Source organism: Octopus sinensis, linkage group LG19 (assembly GCF_006345805.1).
Source record: "Octopus sinensis linkage group LG19, ASM634580v1, whole genome shotgun sequence".
Classification (NCBI taxonomy): domain Eukaryota; kingdom Metazoa; phylum Mollusca; class Cephalopoda; order Octopoda; family Octopodidae; genus Octopus; species Octopus sinensis.
Genome location: NC_043015.1, coordinates 31,157,514 through 31,174,326, shown reverse-complemented (window position 1 = coordinate 31,174,326; position 16,813 = coordinate 31,157,514). Strand labels below are relative to the sequence as shown.

At 39.6% G+C, this 16,813-nt stretch overlaps 1 protein-coding gene across 3 annotated transcripts in view; it reads left to right on the top strand.

Annotated features, from left to right (window-relative positions):
- The first annotated feature begins 253 nt into the window (after nt 1-253).
- LOC115222127 (diacylglycerol kinase delta-like) overlaps nt 254-16,813 on the top strand; it is an 87,139-nt gene continuing 70,579 nt past the window's right edge. The window contains exon 1 of one of the 3 annotated variants that reach the window (XM_029792260.2): nt 254-478. The gene's annotated coding sequence lies outside the window, so the exon portion shown is untranslated. Of the gene's footprint in view, nt 479-727; nt 1,088-16,813 lie in introns of those variants that run through there. The other 2 variants (XM_036511230.1, XM_029792259.2) reach the window with 2 other exon arrangements.

Here is a 16,813-nt window from a genome sequence, read left to right as displayed (position 1 = left end):
TGATACGGCCACAATTAATTGATGCTGGTGTGTAGTATGACCTACGAGAAGTCAGGCATTGGTTCTGTGGTTCTGCACCCGTACCCGCCTTCCTTCATCCAGTAATAGCTACCCCGCCACTAGATTTCCCCCCCTTCTCACTCTCCCCCACCATCGTCTTTGCGAGATTAACCTCCACTTCACTCTCCCCTCCTCTCTCTCTTCCTCTCCTGCACGCCGTCTTCTTGCCCCCGTCCCCCCTCGCCGTCCCATCGTCCGCTCTCCAAGACTTCGCTGCTGCCACTCCCAAACTCTCCACACACAGTTTCACTCTCAAGACAAGTCAGTAGTGAAGTCTATTATGAAGCAGGCCAGACCAGACCAGGCCAGGCCAGGCAAGTTTTATTAGTGGGAAGTTATGAAAGGGGGCCTACTTTGAGTTTTGAAAAGCGGGCCTCTTGCAGCATCCACTGTTTTTGGAGAAGAAGGAAGCTATTAAGTAAGCCCTAACTCATCTGTCTTTCCTCTTCTCTCTCGCTCTGTCTTTAAGAAATAATTTTGAAAGCTTTCCTGCCTCTGCTTTTCTTTATTCTTTAGTTATAATATTATGATAGTCGTTAGGAAGAACCTATCCTTCTATCATTTGTTATAAGTGTATGGATTAAACTCTGAGAATTGTGTGTTCGCTTGCACGTGTATTGCTTCATATATATATATATATATGTATGTGTGTATTTACACATATACGCGTATATGTATGTATATGGTTAGTTAAACGACCGTATATATGTTTACTATTGAATGTAGTACACACAAGTTGTGTAAAAACTCCATCCACATGCAGCGTAGCACACGTGTAAAGCACACACGCACACCTCCGTCAAGCCTAAATACTCCCCTTCACTTTCCCTTCCACCCACAACTCCCTCGTCAGAAACTGACTTCATCTTCTAACAGATGTTCACCCCCTTCTCTCTCTCTCTCATCCTTCACTTTCTTTCTCTCTCTCTCTCTTTGAGTCTTTCCTTCCTTCCATGGCTTATTCATGCAATCGCCGCCAGTGGAGCCCAGACAAATGCTTCTGCTTTAGAAATATTTCCCTTTTGAGGTAAGTCAGTACTGAATTTTTTTGCTGCCCCCGCCTCTACCACCACCCACAACCATGCAGTGCTGTGGTGGTGTACATGCCCTTCTTTTTTTTCTCTCCGTCGGACCTCTTCATCCTCCAACAAACCATCATTTATTGCTTCGCTTCTGGAGCAAAAACTGGATAGAGTGGATGATGATGCGGTGTGCGTGTGTGTGTGTGTGAGATCGCTTCTTCGCTCTGTCCTTCAATTACATCAAGATTGTCTTGTGGTGGGAGAAAGAGGTGGGGGGTGGGATACAGGCTTTTTCTTTAGTCTAAACCGTGTGTGTGGGGCATGTTGGGAGGGGCGAGTTAATCGGCACCATTGACACCATATATCACAACAGTACCATCATCATCACCACCACCACCACCACTATCATCACCATTTCTTCAAAACACTCCTCTACCATTCCAACTGCTGGTCTTTTATTCTTTCTTTCTTTCTCTCTCTCTCTCTCATCTTTCGGAATATATTTACTGTTCGTAATTTCAATACTTTGATTTTTTTTCTTTTATATCTTTTAAATCTTTCTTTTTAATCTTCAACCCGTCATCAACACCATACCATCCATCCATCCACGACCACCACCACCATTTTTTTTATTATTTGGTTTCTGCTAATTACAAACTCCTCTGGACTTAGATGCAACTAATTACTAGTAGTAATAGTAGTAGTAGTAGTAGTAGTAACAACCTTAGTACTATTAGAGTTGTTTTACTTTCTCGAGGTGTATATATGTGTGTGTGTGCGTGTAATAATGTGTGTGTGTAATAATGTGTAAACGCACAGTGTTCCGAGTATATTGTGTGTGTTTGTATACATTTGGGGTAATAGTACTGTTTGTAGTATTAATAGTAGCGCATAAGGCAAGGTCCTGCTTTAGTATATACACTCGCACAGAATGGTCAGAAATAATGGCTTCGCGATAGTGTTTTGGTATGTCACTAGTGTGTGTGTGCCCCGTATGTAATGAGAGATTAGACCCCCTAACTACCCTTACCCTTTCATCTCTGTCTGTCTCTCTCTCTCTCTCCGTGTCTACCCTTGCATTATCTCATGCATGCGTGTGAGAGAGGGAGAGAGAGAGAGAGAGACAAACAGACAGAAGTTGGAACTATGCATGCAGTCTCCTTTTCGCCTCCTCCTCCACCTCCTCTGCCTCTTCCTCTTCCTAAACTCGCCCTCTCTGTGATGCTTGGTACTTGCCAGCTTCTCTCTCTCTTTCTCTCTCTCTCTCTCTCTTCTCCACCTCCTCCTCCTCCGGTAGATAGACCTGCTATTTACTGTTACTGCTGTCAGTCGGTGTGTGTGTGTGTGTGTGTGTGTAAGCTGCCCGAAGCCCAGCTGAGAGATGGAAAGGAAGGCAGGAAGGAGCGAGGGTGGGTGGGAGTAGGAAATTACTCGCTGTTGCTTTAAACTTCTTGTGTGCCAGACACAGAAGCACACTTCCTTCACCTCCTCCCCACCCCTCACCCGCCCGCCGCCGCCCACACATGTTGGCAAACATCACTCTAGTCTCTCTCTCTCTCTCACACACACACACACACACACACACACACACACACACATATATATATACATACGTGGTGATTCACGTAAACACATTATCCACCCACACGTACACAAACACAGTAACATATACTAACACAACACCGTGATGCGTATATATTACAAGACTATGTAGAATGTTCAAGTGTGTGTATATATGCATGTGTGTGTGTGTGCTAAACTGCATTGATGTAATTGTGTGTATGCGTATAAACTGCACATTTATACACAAACTGTTTATTTACACACACACGCGTGTGTATATATATACGATGTATGTGTATATATTTACCTAAATACATCTATGTATGTTGATGTATGTGTATATTGTATATCTGTATATCACATATTTGTGTGTGTATTTTATCTTTGGGTATATACGATGTAGTATGCCGTTTAAAGCCTGCCCGCAGTATTTGGTTACCTGGTGTCAACAACAGTATGGAAGTAGATGCCTCTGAATTTATTTCAGGAATTCATTTGCGTTCTGAAAAATGTGAAGAGAACAGAAAAAGGAATTAATTCATTCGGAACCTCTACGATCCTTTTCACCCATCATGCACTTTTACCTTACAGGTGAGGTGGTGTACAAACAGTTGTCATGCACCGTAGGTGTAGATGTCTCTCCTCCGTGTTTTTCCTTACAGAGATGGATAGTATGCTACGCTACGCTAAGCAAAATGTGTTCGTTATAGAAATTACCGAAATTGCAAGTTAAAAAACTAGGTACTTTTCGAAAAGTACATCTGAGGAGATGCATCTGCACCTATGATGCATGACAACTGTTTGAACAGCATCTCACCTGTAAGGCACCGGTGCACGATGGGTCAAAATGATCATAGTGGTTCTAAATAGTCTCGTGAATTCAATTTTCTATCTCTTACATTTTATATAATATTTAAACATACACACACACACACACACACACACACACACACACATGCACACACAAGGGGGTGCTGAAAAGTTCCTGGTTTGGGGTAAAAGAAGATACAGGAGGATCAGTTAATTATGATTTTACTCAACACACTCCCCTCTCAGATTCACACTTATTGCAGTGGTCCTTCAGTTTTTCTAAAACCCTGTAAAAGAACTCAGAAGGTTGGGCCTCCAACCAGGCCTTTTGCAATACCCTTAAAGCCTGGAACTTTTCAGTACCTCCTCATGTGTATACACACACACAACACACACACACACACATGCACACAAATTGTCTTCATTATTTTAATGTCCACTTTTCCATGCTTGGTATGAATTATACAGAACTAATTTAGACAGATTTTCTATGGCCAGTTGCCCTTCCAAGGTAATAAATACTTGCCCCTAACTGTTTATCTTTTCATAGGAGGTTGGAAACAAGGGACACCATATAAATGTGTGTGTGTGTGTGTGTGTGTGTGTGTTTGTAAGTCATCATCATCATATCATCATCGTTTAACGTCCGCTTTCCATGCTAGCATGGGTTGGATGGTTCAACTGGGGTCTGGGAAGCCAGAAGGCTGCACCAGGCAACAGTCTGATCTGGCAGTGTTTCTACAGCTGGATGCCCTTCCTAACGCCAACCATTCCGTGAGTGTAGTTGGCGTTAGGAAGGGCATGTTGGATAAGTATGTATGTATTCACACACATATTGTATATAAATTTGTGAATAATAACAATGGATTTCAACACCTGCACAAGAGCTCAAATATGTATATGAGAGGGTCTCGGTTGATTGAACTGAGCCCACCAGGTGACTGGTATTATTAACATCTCAACTGACCAAAACTATGAACATTAACACAAAACTCGGCAGCATTTCTTCAACCCAAACAATCATGCCAGTATATAAACAAAACATTAATCATTTAACTATTTCAGTCATGTGTGGATTCCCAGTCTCTCTCCACAACAAACAACACAACACGTCAGAGACTGTGCACAGGCCACACCTACACATCACCTACAAAATGAGCCAATGCAGTTTCTCCCTACGTGGCTGCTCAATCTGCTAGAAATAACAGCCAAAACTTCTTCGAATTGCACTATTGTGTTTTTCGACATAAAATTTTTGTTTTCTAAGTGACATGTTGGATAATGTGTTCCTAGGTTCTCTGCATATAGGGAAACGATGGGATGGGGTGATCATGATCACGGACATCACAGGTCTACTTGGTGTGGGTTGACCTGGGGCTAAACAACAACAATACTTTACACAATGAAACAAAAGATGTTCAGAATGAAAGTGCATCTGGCTGTGTGAAAAGCTCCACTCGCTCAGTTCTTGCCAGCTCTGTCCTTGCTCATTCACTCGGTCCAATTTTTCAGTTCTGTCCAAATCCAAAGATCACGAAGACCGTTACTTAACTGAGATCTGTGGTACCTAACCTAATGTAACTCATTCCCCTCCTTTTGCTTCTTTTACCACTAAATTTTTTTTTATAAATGTCTCCTTCCCAGGTCTTGCTCCCCACAAAAACAAAAATAGGTGTGGCTGTGTGCTAAGAAGCTTGCTTCCCAACTACATGGTTCCAGGTTCAGTTCCACTGCATGGCATTACATTTGACAGAAAAATCTGAATGCTAAAGGGTCAAATATTTCATTTCTAATAAAAAAAAAAATCATGTCCCACCCCCAAATACACACTTACCCCTTGTGTCCCCTTGACAGTTATCACCCACTTGTGTGTGCCTTTGTTTAACTGAACCAGTTTTTCTGGGTTTGGGTGGTAGCACCCTCTTAGTTCTAGGTTTGGGTGGTAGCACCCTCTTAGTTCTGGGTTTGGGTGGTAGCACCCTCTCTGAGAAGAACCACTGGTCCAGACAAACAACAATACACTCAAACAGCAGTTGCAGCAAGAAGTTCCTTAATCTTTAATATTGTGTGAGGATGCACATCACAGAGGGACAATTGTTATGTCCTGACCAAGCTCACTTTGGTCATGATGATCTTGGTTACCTCTAGAACAGTGATTCTGAACCATTATCTATGGACCCCTTTGGTTGCTATTTTATTCTGGTGGATCCCCATAGCCATTTGATGTTTGAAAACTAGTTTTATAGATTGCTTTCAAACTTCCTATTTTGTTTTTCACGCATTCACTTTTGCAGGTTAAACTATGTAAAACGTCAGAGAAAGAAACCCAGCTGTTTCTTGCGATAAAGCAAATTATTTTCATGGAGCCTTAAAATATTACTGTGAATCTCCAATTTACTGTTTTGCTTGCTTGGACTTCAAAAAATCTTATATGGACTGTCAGAGATCATATGGATTCTGGTAAAGAATCACTGTTCTAGAATATATTTGTAATAATTTTGGGCCCGTCAGGCAGCTTCTGTGCTATTGTTTGATAGGCTAAAAATCATCATCGTTTAATGTCCGTTTTCCATGCTAGCATGGGTTGGACAGTTTGACTGGGGTCTGGGAAGCCAGGAGGCCACACCAGGCTCCAGTCTGATCTGGCAGTGTTTCTACAGCTGGATGCCCTCCTTAACGCCGACCACTCTGTGAGTGTAGCTAAAAATGTTAATATAATTCCCTTTAAACTACACTCTACCTAGAAATAATGTAGTCCACACCACACTATATTGAAATGAATATGGGATGAGCAGAGAAGGACTCTCTTTGACCATAAATTTGCTCAATCAGAGCTGATTAACCATTAAGTGATGACAGGACCGATCTGTTGGCCAAAAAGTTGAATGACGAAGAAGATTGTATTAGTTCATTCAATTTCTTACAAGAATATTTATATAATTATGGAGATGTACTTGCATAGCAAGTGATTTGATCTGAGATCGTGTGCTGAATTATTTATATAATTTTATATATGTAAAGTAATTACTTTATTTTTTATAATTTTTGTTGAAGAGTAAGTGCATGCTGTCTGTAGGGCTTGTGAAAAGTAGAACTAGGATGGGATTTGAACTCAGACAACAAAGAGCCAGAATAAAGCCTGTATTCTAGTCTGACATCCTTACAGTTGGGTCGGTACTTTTTATTGACTCTGACAAGATAAAAGTTGACCCCCGTGGAATTTGAACTTGGAGCACAGAGACATGAAACAAACACCAAGGGGTATTCTAATTGATGCTCTGACAACTCTAGGACTTCATTACTCAATTTGTCTCTCTTTTTTTTAAAAGACTTCAGGGCACAGCTGATGGAAATTTGGCTGCTATTTCTAGCAGGTTGAGCAACTGCTAAGACTGCTTCTTTTACTATGGAAAAGCTACTCGAAATAGGATGTATCAGCATCTCCATCATTGTCTTTACTGTTATAAATGGTGATAACGGAATATTCATTGTTTATTTCCTGTACAGTGTAACCAAAATATTGGAATTTACGAGAAACCTGATACTTAATAGGTGTTAGTCATCACTCAGAGGTGATAATTAGCAGCATCCTTGCAGAACTGAAGGATTCTGATACAGCAGTAGTGCCTCTTGATCCTACCAGAACCTAAGGTATTGGCTGCTTTATCAAGAAAAGATTCCTGATGTACTTCAGAGAAACTTAAGAAGTGAACTGATTGAGGTAATATCCTAAATACCCCCTGATACCTTCTCATCTTCTGGGTACTATTATACCAGTCCAGGATTTGAGAATTCTTCAGCTGGGTGGTAGATTTAATCCTTTAGCACTTAAACTGGCCGTATCCTGCCTAAATATTCTACCAGCAAATGCAGGTCTTTACCGATGGTATAATATATATAAAAAAATGGACCCCAAAAACAAAGGGCTGAGAACAGTAATAGTTGTACATTCTGCTTTATCTCCATCCATTTCAAAGAGAAAGTTCCTTGCTATAAGCATTCTATTTGAAAGTACATTTGCAATCTTTTTCTTTACTACCCACAAGGGGCTAAACACAGAGAGGACAAACAAGGACAGACAAACGGATTAAGTCGATTATATCGACCCCAGTGTGTAACTGGTACTTAATTTATCGACCCCGAAAGGATGAAAGACAAAGTCGACTTCGGCGGAATTTGAACTCAGAACCTAATGGCAGACGAAATACGGCTAAGCATTTCGCCCGGCGTGTTTACGTTTCTGCCAGCTCGCCGCCTTTTTTGCAATCTGTTTAATAGCATATGTGATGGTCTCTGAGATTAAGCAACAGATAGTTTAGTTGATCGTGTATGATTGAGGAAAGACAACTAAAAATATCTGCAATAATATTTTGCCAGACGCATGGGAATTTGGTTCGACTGTTTCTAGAGACGTATCCTTGGCCGGTTCTTTGTGAACAGATGGATTTAGGCACAACAACGGTTTTGATGAGAGCATGGTGTTTTCAGTTCAATATTTAGATGCATCATGATGACTGAATACCCAAAAGGTAGCTTTACTGTTGCATTCTGGGTATTTCGCTGTTGTTAGTTCAAACTTAGCTTTGGCTGGAAGATCTAAAGTTGTGAGTCTTTAGTGGCATATGTTCTGCTGTAAGCATATGGACCTTATCTCTGGCCTGGAGTTAGGTATATCAATATGTTGGTGTGTTCTTTCTTACTCCTGTAACCCAGGAATTGTGGTGTTTGGCTTCCCTTTCTCTCTCTCTCACCAGTTTACAGTCTGTAAAGGTCATGGCCATTACACTACTGCCTCTGATTAAGCTCTGTGTGTGTCTGTATGAGTGTATGTGTTTGTGTATGAGTGAGTGCATCTGTAACATGTAATAGTATTATCGTTATTTTGTCATCGTTTTATCACCTGTTTTTCCATGCTTGCATCTCTCAGAATTCATTGAAGCTGATTCTCTACAGCCAGATACCCTTCTTGTCCCTAATCCTGATCTGCTTCCAAGCAAGATAATATTTCCCTTTGGCTGGATATGTCTATGCGAAAGACTGGAAACAAACAACACCACTTGCATGATAGTGATGCTTGTTTGCAACTATCACACATTGCCATAGCAGAGAGAGAGACACACACACACACACTGGTCTACTAAAACCTAGGGCTATAGTAGAAGACACTTGTACAAGGCACTGTATAGTGTGACTGAGCCATATATATATGTATGTGTGTAATGTTATATAAGTGCTGAAATAAAATATCAGTCATGAATGGGGGCCAATCTGGTATTGAGCAGAATATTTGCTGTTGCCCATCTTTTTTATACCGAGACAAAACATGTACATGATAACACTTCCAATCAGTTAAGATTAGAATTCATGAGAACCAGTGCCTAATACTGCATCAAGGCATTATCATCATCATCATCATCATTTAGCAAGAGAGCTGTGTATCCCATCAAAGTGACACTGGGGTACAATTTATGAAGCCCAGTATACCCATCATGACTACCCATCTGATAAGAGTACACTGGGCAAATGCATCACAACCATATGTGTGCAACTTGGTGATCTCATATCAAGATAAACAGCTATCATCATCATCGTCATCATCATTTTAATTAACAGAAGATATTTTGCAAAATTCATCTCTTAAAACAATATTAACTTGTTGAGTTATGAGTGAGAATATATTTGCAAGTTTTTCTTCTCTCCCTATATTGAAGAAATAAGGGCCTTGTCGAAAGCTTGTGACGGTCACTTTCCTTGGAAAGTGCAAGATGGGAATGACTGCAACCGTTATTTAGATTACTGAAGAACTCATCCACCACACATATACATGCGCGTGGCTGACCAAAGATGTGGGTGTAACACACAGTTGCACTATTCTTGACAGGTTCTTAGAGTCCGTCTTGAAACAGAGCCATGCGACATGACTATGTTATTTAGTGAGATATTGTGTAGGAGTGTTTTGTGACATGTAAAAGCATGTTTCTAATTTGTTGGTCAGTGTGTCCTTACATAACAACAGGTTTTGCCAGTAATTGTAGACAGGTAACAAAGATTCAGTTATTGATTCCTGATTGGCAACAAACCATCATGCGGTTTGCCGGTATTGCCAATCCCAATTACACTCTGCCGTTTGCAGCGTCTACTTGTTGGTTGCAGGCATGGATGGCTGTGTGACTGACTAAGTCCATCTCGTAACAGCATGGTTCCAGGTTCATTTCCCCCCCACTGTGCAGCATACCTTGGACAAGTGTCTTCTACCATATCTATTTCTTTACTACCCCCAAGGGGCTAAACACAGAGGGGACAAACAAGGACAGACAAATGGATTAAGTCGATTACAATGACCCCAGTGCGTAACTGATACTTTATTTATCGACCCCGAAAGGATAAAAGGCAAAGTTGACCTCGGCGGAATTTGAACTCACAACGTAACGGCAGACGAAATACTGCTAAGCATTTCGCCCGGCATGCTAACGATTCTGCCAGCTTGCCGCCATGTATTCTACCATATCATTGGCTCAACCAATACTTTATGAGCTGAATTTGGTAGATGGGAACTGCATGACAAAAACAAAACAAAACACAGAAGGGCAGCTGCCTATTAAACAATCATCCTCCTCCTACTCTTCCTCCCCTCCTCCTCCAGGCAATAACAGAGGAATTCAAGACACGTAAAAAGTGGTGGCATGTAAAAAGCACCATCCAAACGTGGCTGCCATGCCAGTGCCCCCTGACTGGCTGCCATGCCAGTGGAATGTAAAAAGCACTATCTGAATGTGATCAATGCCCCAGGGCCACCTGACTGGCTCCAATGCTGGTGGCACGTAAAAAGCGCTCATTACACTGTCAGAGTGGTTGGCATTAGGAAGGGCATCCAGCTGTAGAAACATTGCCAGATCAGATTTAAGCCTGTTGCGGCTGCTGGCTCTCCGGACCTCAGTCAGACTGTCCAATCCATGCCAGCATGGAAAACGGACGTAAAACAATGATGATATATATATATATATATCCTTCTTTATATATGTATGTGTATTTTTGTGTGCCCTTGTCTAGACATCACATGATGGCTAGCATCATCATCATCATCATCATGCAAGTGAAACTGTTCATTTCTTGCCTTTCATGAAAAACATGTGTAGCTATGTGAAAATGTGTGTGTGTGTTTGTTGTCCTCCCAACTGGTGTTGGTTTGTTTATGTTCCTATAACTTTGCAGTTTGGCAAATAGAATAAGTACTGGGGGTTGGTTTGTTTGGCCAAAGCCAAACAGTGCTCTAGCATGGCCACAGTTCAGTGACTGGAACAAGTGAAAGATGAAAGAGTTCTAGTAGGTCAGGCAGTCATGCAAAAGTAATGCACTGCGAACAATGCAGCGTGGTGGAACTAATGCCTCTCCATGTTATTGACAATGATTGACAAAGGCATCCATGAGAAAGTGCACCTGTGTTACACATTTGATTCCCCAGGACCTTATAACCAAAACATCTTGGCTCTGCTTGTACTTAGCAGTGGAATAATGTATCTTTTAAAACTGGAATGAAAGCAGATATTGAGACAGAATGAACTTAGATGAACCAGCAGAGAGTATCTGGAATATGACCTCACTTGATCACCTTGGGATATTTATTTAACCTGCTGGTTGTTCTCTTCCCCAGGCACATTGGCAGACCCATCATCTTAACCATATATTCCCCACCCAGTTTAGTCAGGATCTCTTCCACCCCTTTTCATTTCAAGTTTCTTCACTTCCCAAATAGGTTACTCTGATTTCATGAATTAAGAAAAAGCAAGCATATGTACGTGTGTGTGTGTGTGTGTGTCTAACACTATAGACACACACACACACACACTCATGCATGTGAAGAGCATATAAAACAACCCCCCACCCGAATATCCAATATCCATGAGAAAAGTAACAATAAATAAATAAATAAAAAGTTAAAATATCTCAAGTGTTTTGTTAAATTCAATAGTGTATACAGTTAAGAGTTGTGTTAAAACACACATATTGCATGCATAAAGTATAATTTTGAGGACCCATTTAGAGAAAAACAACTTTATATATGATATATGCATAACTTGCTTTTCATTTCCTTTCACTACACTCGTGTGTGTGTGTGTGTGTAGATATATGTATATATATATATGTATATATATATATATAATATATATATATATATATATATGTATATATATATATATATGTATTATATATATATATGTATATATATATATATATGTATATATATATACATATATCTACACACACACACCCCTTTCCTTCCAGTCTTTCAAAATGTGACCTCATGTGTACCGTTGGCGATTTTTTTTTCCTCTGTCTTCCCTTCTCTGGATCTTTCCTTCTCCTATGTTTCCGATGAAGAGCTCTGCTCAAAACGTTAAACCCTCCTTCTTTCCTGAGCGTCCAATAATTCTATATTTGTTCCACGTCCTCGCGTTGTTGTGTTTTTTTGTGCTTTCTTGTTTGGATTAACTTTATATAAATATATATATATATATATATATATATATGTATTTATGTATATATGTATATATATATATAATGTGGCTGTGTGGTAAAAGTTTACTTCCCAACCACATGGTTCCAGGTTCAGTGTCACTGTGTGGCATCTTAGGCAAGTGTCTTCTACTATAGCTTCGGGTGGACCAAAGCCTTGTGAGTGGATTTAGTAACGAGAAACTGAAAGAAGCCTGCCATAGAAGATATGTATATATATTTTTTGTGTGTCTTTGTGTCTGTGTTTGTCTCCCACCACTTCTTGATAGCCGGTGTTGGTTTGTTTACATCTCCATTACTTAACAGTTCAGCAAAAAAAAAATCAATAAAATAAGTACCGGGCTTAAAAAAGAAAACAAGTACAGGAATCGATTCATTTGACTGAAATTCCTCAAAATGGTGCTCCAGCATGGCCGCAGTCTAATGACTGAAGCCAGTACGCACACACACACACACACACACACACACACACACACAAATATATACTTGTTTGCATGTACACATATACATACATATATCAAGATTGGAGCCTGGTGCAGCCATCTGGTTTGCCAGTCCTCAGTCAAATCGTCCAACCCTTGCTAGCATGGAAAACGGACGTTAAACGATGACGATGATGATGATGATATAAATTAATGTCCTTGTTCTATACTGACTTGGGTTGGATGTTTTAACAGGATCTAATGCATCAAATGACTGAATCTTGCTCGGCTGTCTACTTTAGCATAGTTTCTATGGCTGGAGACCTTTCCTAATGCCAATCACTTTACAGAGTGTACTGGGTGTTTTTGTTTTGTGTCACGAGCAATAGTGAGGTTGCCCACATACAGAACAGGCTTCTTGCTGTAGAGGAGCTACATGGCTATTCACATTTTAGAAGAGCAGGTGAGTGTTGACTGGGGTGGAGTACTCGCTTCATTTCTTGCAAGCTTATGCATGTCCTCAACAGTCACGGCCCATGTTTCACTGCCATGTAGCATGGCTGTTTGCACACATGTGGCATACAGCCTACCTTTTACTCTGAGCGAGAGGCCCTTTGTCACCATTTATGAGGACATGCTCCTTTATTTGTCTGAATGTTGGATCCTTTGCATGCTTGGATAAAACATTTTAAAGTGAAAATGACTTCAAAAATATGGTAAATATTTCGTAAAAGTGCATTCAATGTACCTCACCCCCAAAGATTTGGTTGCTATTTCTAGCACACCCTGCTACCATGTAACAGCTATTTGTGATAAAGGACCTGAAATACCTGTTATATGGTAGCAGGGTATGCAAGAAATAGCAGTCAAATCTTTCTTTTCCTGGGGAAAGGAGCCGTTTACATGTGATTTTGATGTCACATTTGTTGAAAGCATGCGAAATAACCAGGAAAAGAAAAATCCATGAAACAAAACACTTTTGCTGAGAAACTCAGACTTTCCCGGTGATCCAGTGGGTCACGAGTAGTCTAGTATATATGAATATATAAATTGGTATATCTATAATATAAACCCCATTCTGTCTCTGTGTGTGTAAAAGAGTATTACAGCCATATTTTTCAACTGATTTTCTCCAAACTGGGAACATACACTACTTATGTTCCAGGAATGGTTTTAGTCTCTTAAAATTTTTCATATAATGAGTAACAGGCCTCCTGGAGACAGAAAATACCCATTCCTGAGTTACGTGGATAATGGAGGTAACTCTTTGCGAAATAACTTTTAGAAATTGATTGTCGTCTCCCTTATATCTATTGGTCATAAAAAAATTAAAAATATTGCTTTTTGTATTAGATTCCTGTCTTTGGAAGTTTTAAAAAATATTTACTTCTGGTTTTCTAACATCAATGACATTTACACCTCTCTATCTAGATCTCTCTATCCATCTATCTGTCTATCTATCTATCTTATTTGTCTAACTAACTAGCTCTCTCCCCCTCTCTCTATATCTCACTCACTCTCTATTGTTTGTACTTTCATTTTCCAGATGCTATCATTTTCACTGTAAGTTTTCAATTGCTATTTGCAAACAACAAATTACTGATAGAAAGAAGTTCACAATTACTGATGAAAGTAATTTCATACATAATTTATTGACAGAAGTAACCTCATAAATTTCACTTCAATCCGTACACTTCATTAAATTTGCCTACAACTTTTTTAATTTACTTTTGCAATGTTTACTGTTTTTTGTTGTTGATGGAATTACTGATAAAAGTAAGTTCATGATTTGCTGACAGAAATAACTTCAAAAATTTCTCTTAAATTCGTACACTTAGTTAATTTCCTTAAAACTTTCTTATTTACTTTTGCAACGGTTTCGTGTTTTTCTGTTTATTCTGGTTCCTTTGATACTGGCTCTTTGGTTCACCGACAAATTTTGCTTCAACCCGTACAATTCTTTATTTTCTGTAAAAATTTCTTATTTACTTTCTGCCCATCGTATTAAGAAATATAGTTTCCGTTACCCAGTTATTTTAACCATGCCTAGAAGGAGTGTCAAATTTGTCTATAATGTCAAGGTCAGCCAAAAGAATGTCTCTGTCCAGGGAAAGAGAGACAGCTGCAAAAAGGGAAGCATACTAAGAAATGAACAGACTGTGCACTCCAAAAGCCAGAGCATCTCAAAGTGATGAACAGAGGAATGGCTGACAAGGAATAGGATCTCCACTGCAGAACAAAGAGCAGTTGCAACAGCTCAGAGAAGCAACTTCTATGAAGCAGCTTTCAATTATGATCCAGCAATTCATTATGCAGATGACACTAGAGTTTCCATTGGTGCAATGACAACTGAGTGCATACATTGTAAAGCAAGGAAGTGGCCTGGAGAGACACCTGCACTGTTCTGCAGTGGTGGAAATGTTAAACTCCCTGCAATCTCCCAACCTCCAGAACCATTGAAGAAAGTGTTGTTATCAACTGACTAAGATTCCAAGCACTTCAAAAACAAATTAGACAATATAATGCTGCACTAAAGATGACATCATTTGGAGCCACAAGAGATTTAACTGAGCCAGGATTCATGCAAACATTCAAGATCCAAGGTCAGATTTATCATTGGATTGGCTCTCTACTATCTGAGTCAAATGAATCACCAAGATGGCCTTTCATTGTTTATAATCTGTACCTGTTTTTTTTTGTTACGAAATAAGCTACACAAAATGTGTTTTTGAATTACGTGTGTTTACTTTATATACATATATATATAGGCGCAGGAGTGGCTGTTTGGTAAGTAGCTTGCTAACCAACCACATGGTTCCGAGTTCAGTCCCACTGCGTGGCATCTTGGGCAAGTGTCTTCTGCTATAGCCCCAGGCCGACCAATGCCTTGTGAGTGGATTTGGTAGATAGAAACTGAAAGAAGCCTGTCGTATATATGTATATATATATAAGTGTGTGTGAATATGTTTGTGTGTCTGTGTTTGTTCCCCTAGCATTGCTTGACAACTGATGCTGGTGTGTTTACGTCCCCGTCACTTAGCGGTTCGGCAAAAGAGACCGATAGAATAAGTACTGGGCTTACAATGAATAAGTCCTGGGGTCGAGTTGCTCGACTAAAGGCGGTGCTCCAGCATGGCCGCAGTCAAATGACTGAAACAAGTAAAAAGAGAAAAAGAGAAAAAGAGAATATATGAGTTGAAAACTTTCTTTTAATATTTCACTTAACGTCTATGTTTCATGCTGGCATGGGTTGGAGAGTTATTAATGTAGAATGTTGGTATCTCAGCTACTAGCAATTGAGACCTGCATAATTTAGATGGTGTTTTAAATTTCTTTATTCTCTTTAACCCAGGCAACCGGGTATTTCTGCTTAAACGATGATGATGATATATAAATACATATATCAATTTATATATATATCAATATATATAAACGACCAAAAGAGCTACTGATAGTTTCATGCTATTATGATGCTTGAACAGGCATATTTATAAAATATACTGTGTATCTTAAAGCAATCTTTCATGCCGTTTAAATATCATATTGGCATGAAATTATTAGTAGCTCTTTCCGTTGTGTATTTAAATTGATATTTATCTCTCACTGAATAGGGTAATATTTTTGATGATTCTACCTCTGTTGGATCTTGAAACTGTATATATATATATATATATATATATATCGTTGCTATTATGTTAAACTGTCATATGTCCAAATTTGGCCAAATGTGTTGTTTTCAGTATTTATTTCTGTTCTTTTGGTTAAACTATCGTATCTCCAGCTGCTTTATATGCCAAGATATCAAAAATTGTCAAAGTGTAGTACAACAGTTTTGCTATGGTACGGTGAGACTATTTTTTCACTTTCTGGAAAAAGCAACATTTGGGACCTATGACACTTTTGTATAATAACAACGATATATATATATACATACATATATATATATATATATATATATATATATATAAACACATACACACACACTTACAAGGTGCATCCAAAAGTGCCCATGTGATGTTGTACATTGAGAGCGGCTGGACATGTAGGCATTGAAGAATTGGCAACTTCTCCATGGCAGTGCACCTGCTCATTCCACCCACAAGCTTTCCTGGTCAAGAACATCACACCACTTGTTTGACAGGCTCCCTGCTTTTCTGACTTGTCAGTGTGTGACCTCTGGCTCTTAGCCCAAACTAAAAACCATGCTGAAAGGGAAGTTACTAGAGTTATGAGAGGAAATTATTAGAAAAGCGAAAGTGGAGATCATATCATTCCATAGAAGGTGTTCCAGAAGTATTACCAGCCATGGCAGACCCACTGGGAGAAATGTGTCAACTCCCACGGGAAGTATTTTCAAGGTCATCATCATCATTGTTTAACATCCGTTTTCCATGCTAGCATGGGTTGGACGGTTCAACTGGG